Here is a 7,500-nt window from a genome sequence, read left to right as displayed (position 1 = left end):
TCCCTAAGCGGTATATCCAATACCGCTTCCCTAACAGTATGTCCATATCGGTTCCAGTCGGTACACGAGGTACGCCATCGCCTCAATGGACTCCCCCCTTCTAGCTGCGGGGTACGGGGAGTAACCATAATTTGTATTAAATTATGGTCACTAATTCCCCAACCCCCCCTAACACTCCATTTACACTCGAACCTACCCGCTGCTGCGTCATTCATGAGCGTCACGTCAATGTCACTCACACCTCTAGGCCCCTCAAACGTATACCATACGCTTGGTTCGTTTGCTACAAGAAGGTTATTCGCCACAACCCACTCGCTCATAACCTCACCCCGAGTGTGGCTCCGATATCCAGCAGTATGCCTGGATACCTTGCTGAACCACATCGGGGAGGTAGCATTCGCGTCAAGACACACGATGGCAGGAATGCTACTCTCAAGTAGTAGCACCGCATCAATGTATCTTAAGTAGGGCTCTAGAGGCTCGTCAGACTTGCAGTACAAGCTGACGACATTCATTCTGCCGAATTCCCCCTCGACACACACACATACTCCCCACTGTGATGAGTCAACTACTACACAAGAGTAGCTTGGCTCACACACAGCTACTGCGGCCTTGACTCCAAGGTCCGTAAAGACCCTGAAGCCCCCAGGAAGGCCTCTCACCACCCCATTGGTGGAGTATGGTTCCTGGAGCAAAGCAATGCCGCAGCCCCCCTCCGACATACACGCCCCCAATTCACACATCACGGCATATGACCCCTGACAGTTCAGTTGATATAGTTCAACCATCAATGTCTAGCGTTCGCACGGGCAACAATGGCACAGTACACCGGGCAGACAGTGGACATCATTAGATGTCCGGCTGGCTTGCCCTTAAATGCACAGTTGCGACAATGCGGGGCATTGCCACAACCTGCACTCCTGTGCCCTTCCTGCCCGCACCTACGGCAGACATCCTTCTTGGCTCTGCACTCTGCCACCCTGTGATCAAAGCCCATGCATCGGAAGCAGCCGGGCGTCAGTTGGTCCAGCCGTACCCGGAAGGAAAACCACTTTATGTAGCAACGACCCGCTTCCACGAGGGCGGACATTAACATGTCCGTACCCTCAAGGACCACGTTCGTCACCCCATCAGGGCTGACCTTCCAAGGACGGCTGACCATTCTCACGTCCTTCTCACGGCACCCAGGGCTGAACTCCTTGAGGTTCAACCGGAACAACTCTCCCATGAAATCTTCAGGGGAGATCTCCGTGTGGACCCCCTGGACCACAACCCTAGGCCCCAGCTTCCGATGTATGCTCACATCGAGCCCTACCTCGGAAAACTTGGCATTTTTCGCCAAGTTATCCCTCTCAGCAACGGATGGGGTGCGAATAATCGCACCTCCATCCTTCAGCGGGCGCACCTCGTGCACCCTTACCCCCATGGAAGGCCCTACCTCCTTCACCACTTTCTTTATAACCTCCTTGGATGTAGTGGCGGTTTTACCCCTCACTACTACCGACCAGGTCTCAACTGGCTTGGGCACCGGCAACGCGGGCAACACAGGCGCAGGCGCCTGAGGTGCCGGCATCATCGCTGCACCAGCCAGCGCAGCTCCAGCCGTCCTCCGAGGTGCTTCCTCCCTACTTGTCTTTGTGGCTTCTAACCGCCCACGAAGATGGGCGATCTCCGCCACCATCTCCACAAAAAGCTCCTCGAACTCCAAGGAGTATCCCAGGAGGTCCTTAGCTAAACTCTTCGGGACGCCGTCCATGTCTATGACGGCTCCACTAAAGGCCGTCACAATGGACTTGAAGCGCCCCATAAACTGCGCCCCAACTTTCTTGCGTTCGGCATCCCCACCGATCGCACCCAAACCTTTCAGGGAAGCACCCAATTCCCCACGGATTTCCTCCAAACGCTTCCCTGCGGGACCTAATTTTTCCCCCGTCTTCCGCCCCTTGCGCCCACTCCCTATCTTTCCGCTTTCGGAACCACCCTCGCTTCCACTCACCTTTTCAGGTACCCTTAGGGTTACCTTCTCCACCGGAACCGCTGTACCTCCAGCGGTCTTCTTCTTAGTACGGGGAGGAGACCGCAAAATCACCTCCTCCTCTCCGGACGTCGTCTCGTCCATTGCAGACGATGGCACCGCCGAAACGCTTGGAAGAGGGGTGTTCGCCCTCTTCCTCACTCCTTCTAATTTGGGCATTGCCCAACGCTTCACCACTAAGGTTGCCGAATTCGCCGGATAAAGGCCTCCCGAGCAACAACAAAAACTGGGTCCCTTTTGGGCGACGGCAACTACTGCACGGCAGGAATGAGCCCCGCACAGGTACGCACACAGCGGCTGCACCTATCGGCGAGCCAAAGCAAAGCGCGAGGGCGTAGCCCACAGCGCCAACCAAAGGTCTGGCAAAGGCCACCACCAATGCCTTGCCGGACGGAACACTGTTCCCCGAACAAGGACGGGTCGACCGAGGTGGAGCTAACGCCGAGCTCGACCGCAGGCAAAACGCAGCACGCTCTGTTCGCGGCACCTGCACAAAGTATTCAACCTTGGCGCAGTACTTAACCCACGCACAAAAGGGGACGCCCTTTTTACTGTTGCCAAATATGGCAATATAGCGGCACGACAGACCTAGTGTACGCCCGCACTGTACACCCACACCGAATGTAACGGCACGCGCCAAAAGACCACGCCAGAATTAGCGGCACACAAAAATTGTAAACACCTTGGTATAGCGGCACTCACTTGAGCGTCCCACAATATACCAACAAGGTACACTTGTACACAAAGTACAGCCACGCGAACAGTGGCGTCACCAGCACAAACCGTAGTCACCTGAGCAATTGCTCGTAAACAATGCACCGCTATGGTACAGCTACGCACAACACACCACGCCGAAAAACAACGGCACGCCCGCAAAAGTTGTAAACAACTTAATGGAAAATTTCCAACGCTGTATCTAGCAGCACTCACAAACACGCACTCTGTGTCTATAGCACGGAGTATATTGGCACTCACTGGAGTGTCCAACAACACTACCGTACGGCACTTTCAATTATTCGTAAACACTGTACAGCTACTACAAAGTAGCGTCACTCGGACAACGGCACTCACTAGCGCAATAAATTGTAAACACTGTACCGCAATAGTACAGCCACAACAATATAAGCGTCACTCGCACAACTATAACACTACCGGTTATCACACGCGGATATAGCACACAGGCACACAGCGAAATCGCAAAAATAGCACACAGCGCACGGCACGTCCGTTCAGCTCAGCAGTCACACTGCGAATGAGTAGATAGGGACAGTAGGAATCTCGTTAATCCATTCATGCGCGTCACTAATTAGATGACGAGGCATTTGGCTACCTTAAGAGAGTCATAGTTACTCCCGCCGTTTACCCGCGCTTACTTGAATTTCTTCACTTTGACATTCAGAGCACTGGGCAGAAATCACATTGTGTCAACACCCGTTAGGGCCATCACAATGCTTTGTTTTAATTAGACAGTCGGATTCCCCAAGTCCGTGCCAGTTCTGAATTGATTGTTAATTGATAATCGTTATAATTTAAAAGGAATATATATCGAATGATATAATTCCTTAAAAATTTTAGCAAGAAAGTTCCACAATTGGCTACGTAACTACTATCCGGGGAACAAGAATCGTAATTCTCTATTTACCCAGAACGAGTACATAAACCATGGTATTGCTTCCCAATCAAGCCCGACTATCTCAATCTTCAGAGCCAATCCTTATCCCGAAGTTACGGATCTAATTTGCCGACTTCCCTTACCTACATTATTCTATCGACTAGAGACTCTTCACCTTGGAGACCAGCTGCGGATATTGGTACGGCCTGTTGAGAAGTTTGCGTGACCCCACCATAAATTTTCAAGGTCCGAGGAGAAAATATCGACACAACAGTAAATGTCATGCTCTTCTAGTCCATCTACCATATCTCTCTTCGAAAGACTTCCATGGTAGTACGACTATAAAACAGAAAAGAAAACTCTTCCGATATCTCTCGACGGCTTCTTTATGGTCGTTCCTGTTGCCAGGATGAGCACAAGGCCCATTTTTAATAACAAACGGATACTCAACAGGTTACGGAATTGGAACCGTATTCCCTTTCGTTCAAAATAATTCAAGTATTTTAATTATTTTTAAATATATTTTTATTAATATTTTTTTTTATTAAAAACTTGAAAATTTTCGGCTTTCGCCTTGAACTTAGGACCGACTAACTCGTGATCAACCACTGTTCACACGAAACCCTTCTCCACTTCAGTCCTCCAAGGTCTCATTCGATTATTTGCTACTACCACCAAGATCTGTACCAATAGCGGCTCCATGCAGGCTTACGCCAAACACTTCTAAGCACACTATTGTACCCTCCTACTCACTAAAGTTTCAAAATTTATAAATCAATCGAAATTGTTTTATAAATCATCTACTTTAGCGGTAATGTATAGGTATACAACTTAAGCGCCATCCATTTTAAGGGCTAGTTGCTTCGGCAGGTGAGTTGTTACACACTCCTTAGCGGATTACGACTTCCATGTCCACCGTCCTGCTGTTTTAAGCAACCAACGCCTTTCATGGTATCTGCATGAGTTGTTAATTTAGGCACCGTAACATTACGTTTGGTTCATCCCACAGCGCCAGTTCTGCTTACCAAAAGTGGCCCACTGGGCACATTATATCATAACCTCAACCTTCATATCAAGAAAGGTGAGGTTCTTACCCATTTAAAGTTTGAGAATAGGTTAAAATCGTTTCGACCCTAAGGCCTCTAATCATTCGCTTTACCAGATAAGATTATTTTATATAATTTTTAAATGCACCAGCTATCCTGAGGGAAACTTCGGAGGGAACCAGCTACTAGATGGTTCGATTGGTCTTTCGCCCCTATACTCAATTCTGACAATCGATTTGCACGTCAGAACTGTTTCGGTCTTCCATCAGGGTTTCCCCTGACTTCAACCTGATCAAGTATAGTTCACCATCTTTCGGGTCACAGCATATATGCTCAAGGTACGCTCCAGTTAGAGGTATAAATAATAATAAATTATCATTATACATAACTATATGGAACGCCCCGGGATTGAATTAATTGACTATTTATTAAAAAATAGACTAAAAATTAATCCCATTATATTTAAGTTAAGTTAATTATGCCATTAAGTTTAATATAACTCAATGACTTGCACATATGTTAGACTCCTTGGTCCGTGTTTCAAGACGGGTCCCGAAGGTATCCTGAATCTTTCGCATTGTTAATCATATAAATGCATACAAATAAATATTAATATCATAGATATTAAATTTTTTGTAAAATTCAAAAAATGAATTTTAGCATTATATATAATAAAATCTATCAACACTTTATCAAATCATTAGTATTTATTTTATGTTAATATGCTTAAAAAGCAAATTAATTTAAATAAACTTAATATCACCAATGATCTTTTGATAAATACTTTATTATGTTAATAGATTACAATGTCCTTATATGAAAAAAATGCACATTATTTTTTTAATTATTTAATGATGAATTTTTCATAATGGATATTCAGGTTCATCGGGCTTAACCTCTAAGCAGTTTCACGTACTATTTAACTCTCTATTCAGAGTTCTTTTCAACTTTCCCTCACGGTACTTGTTTACTATCGGTCTCATGGTTATATTTAGTTTTAGATGGAGTTTACCACCCACTTAGTGCTGCACTATCAAGCAACACGACTCTTTGGAAATATCTTTCTAGTAATCATTAACGTTATACGGGCCTGGCACCCTCTATGGGTAAATGGCCTCATTTAAGAAGGACTTAAATCGTTAATTTCTCATACTAGATATTAAGATATTCCATACACTGCATCTCACATTTGACATATAGACAAAGTGACTTAGTGCTGAACTATTTTCTTTTCGCTCGCCGCTACTAAGAAAATCCTTGTTAGTTTCTTTTCCTCCCCTCATTAATATGCTTAAATTCAGGGGGTAATCCCATATGAGTTGAGGTTGTTTTAATATTCTTTTTTTATCTTCTCACAATTTAATAAAAAAATTATATCATCTTTTCATCTCTATTTTTCTTTTCTCCTTTTATATATTGTAAATATATAAAAATAATAATAATGTAAAATGAGGCAATCCTAGAATAAAAAATTTAATTTTTATGCTAGACATTCCTCCTTTTAATTACATATATAAATTATTATTTTATATATATATATAAATAATATGAAAATTTTTTGTAAAGAATACTTAGATTCAATATTTTCATCATTTCATTTTATTTGAGAGGATTTTTTTTTTAAAGAATATATAATAAATAAAATTCATTATATATCTTTATTTTTTTTGCTATTAATATTATGAATTATTTAAAATCCAATAATATACACATTTGCTTAAATTCAATTATTTTTATAAAAGAATAAGCAACTTATTTAGCATAGTCTTACAACCCTCAACCATATGTAGTCCAAGCAGTACTTTAAAATTGAATTTAATGTACATAACAGCATGGACTGCGATATGCGTTCAAAATGTCGATGTTCATGTGTCCTGCAGTTCACACGATGACGCACAGTTTGCTGCGTTCTTCATCGACCCATGAGCCAAGTGATCCACCGCTTAGAGTATTTTTTTATTTATTTTTATTTATAACAAATGTCAATTTTTTTTTGCATATATTAATTGAAAGAGTAAAATTAAATAATATTAATAATATATAAATTGATTTTCTTTCAATAATATATATCAAATATATTTAACTCTAAACATTTTTATTAAGTTGCGAATGTCTTAGTTCAACAATAATACAGTGGTGGTATTTATTATGATTCAATTATTTTGTATTTTTTTAATCATTTTATGTATATATAATAATATAATAAATATATACCACTTTTGTTATTGTGAACAAATTAACTTATCATTCAATCAAATGAATAATAAGTACAACTTTTTATTTTCATGTTTAAAGGTTTTTAAAAGAAAAAAATAAGAAAAAACATTACAAAATGTACCATCATATATTATATTTAATATGATATAATTGATGGATCACAAATTGAATGAAAAAGAATAAAAAGAATTATGGATTCAAAATAATTATATAAATTTTTTTTTTTTTCTTTTTTTTTTTTTTTTTTTTTTCTTTTTGTTCGTTTGTTTGCTTGTCTGTTTGTTTGTTTGTTTGTTTGTTTTTCTTACGGATATGGAACACAATAATGATCCTTCCGCAGGTTCACCTACGGAAACCTTGTTACGACTTTTACTTCCTCTAAATAATCAAGTTCGGTCAACTTTTGCGAAACAACCGTGACACACGAGGCGTCACAGTGATCACGTCCGGAGACCTCACTAAATAATTCAATCGGTAGTAGCGACGGGCGGTATGTACAAAGGGCAGGGACTTAATCAATGCGAGTTAATAACTCGCACTTACTGGGAATTCCAAGTTCATGTGAACAGTTTCAGTTCACAATCCCAAGC

At 42.0% G+C, this 7,500-nt stretch overlaps 1 non-coding gene and 2 pseudogenes across 1 annotated transcript in view; all 3 read right to left on the bottom strand.

The window, feature by feature from the left end:
• Window positions 1-3,244: 3,244 nt before the first annotated feature.
• LOC129252063 (large subunit ribosomal RNA) lies at window positions 3,245-6,021 on the bottom strand (annotated as a pseudogene).
• Window positions 6,022-6,463: 442 nt separating this feature from the next.
• On the bottom strand, window positions 6,464-6,644 carry LOC129252030 (5.8S ribosomal RNA; annotated as a pseudogene).
• Window positions 6,645-7,233: 589 nt separating this feature from the next.
• The window catches only part of LOC129252049 (small subunit ribosomal RNA), a 1,991-nt gene continuing 1,724 nt past the window's right edge, over window positions 7,234-7,500 (bottom strand). The window contains exon 1 of the ribosomal RNA XR_008583228.1: window positions 7,234-7,500. This exon is cut by the window's right edge and continues 1,724 nt beyond it. This is a non-coding gene — a ribosomal RNA (small subunit ribosomal RNA).

This window comes from Anastrepha obliqua, unplaced genomic scaffold (genome assembly GCF_027943255.1).
Source record: "Anastrepha obliqua isolate idAnaObli1 unplaced genomic scaffold, idAnaObli1_1.0 ptg000139l, whole genome shotgun sequence".
In the NCBI taxonomy this organism is placed as follows: Eukaryota; Metazoa; Arthropoda; class Insecta; order Diptera; family Tephritidae; genus Anastrepha; species Anastrepha obliqua.
This window is presented reverse-complemented; position numbering and strand designations above follow the sequence as displayed.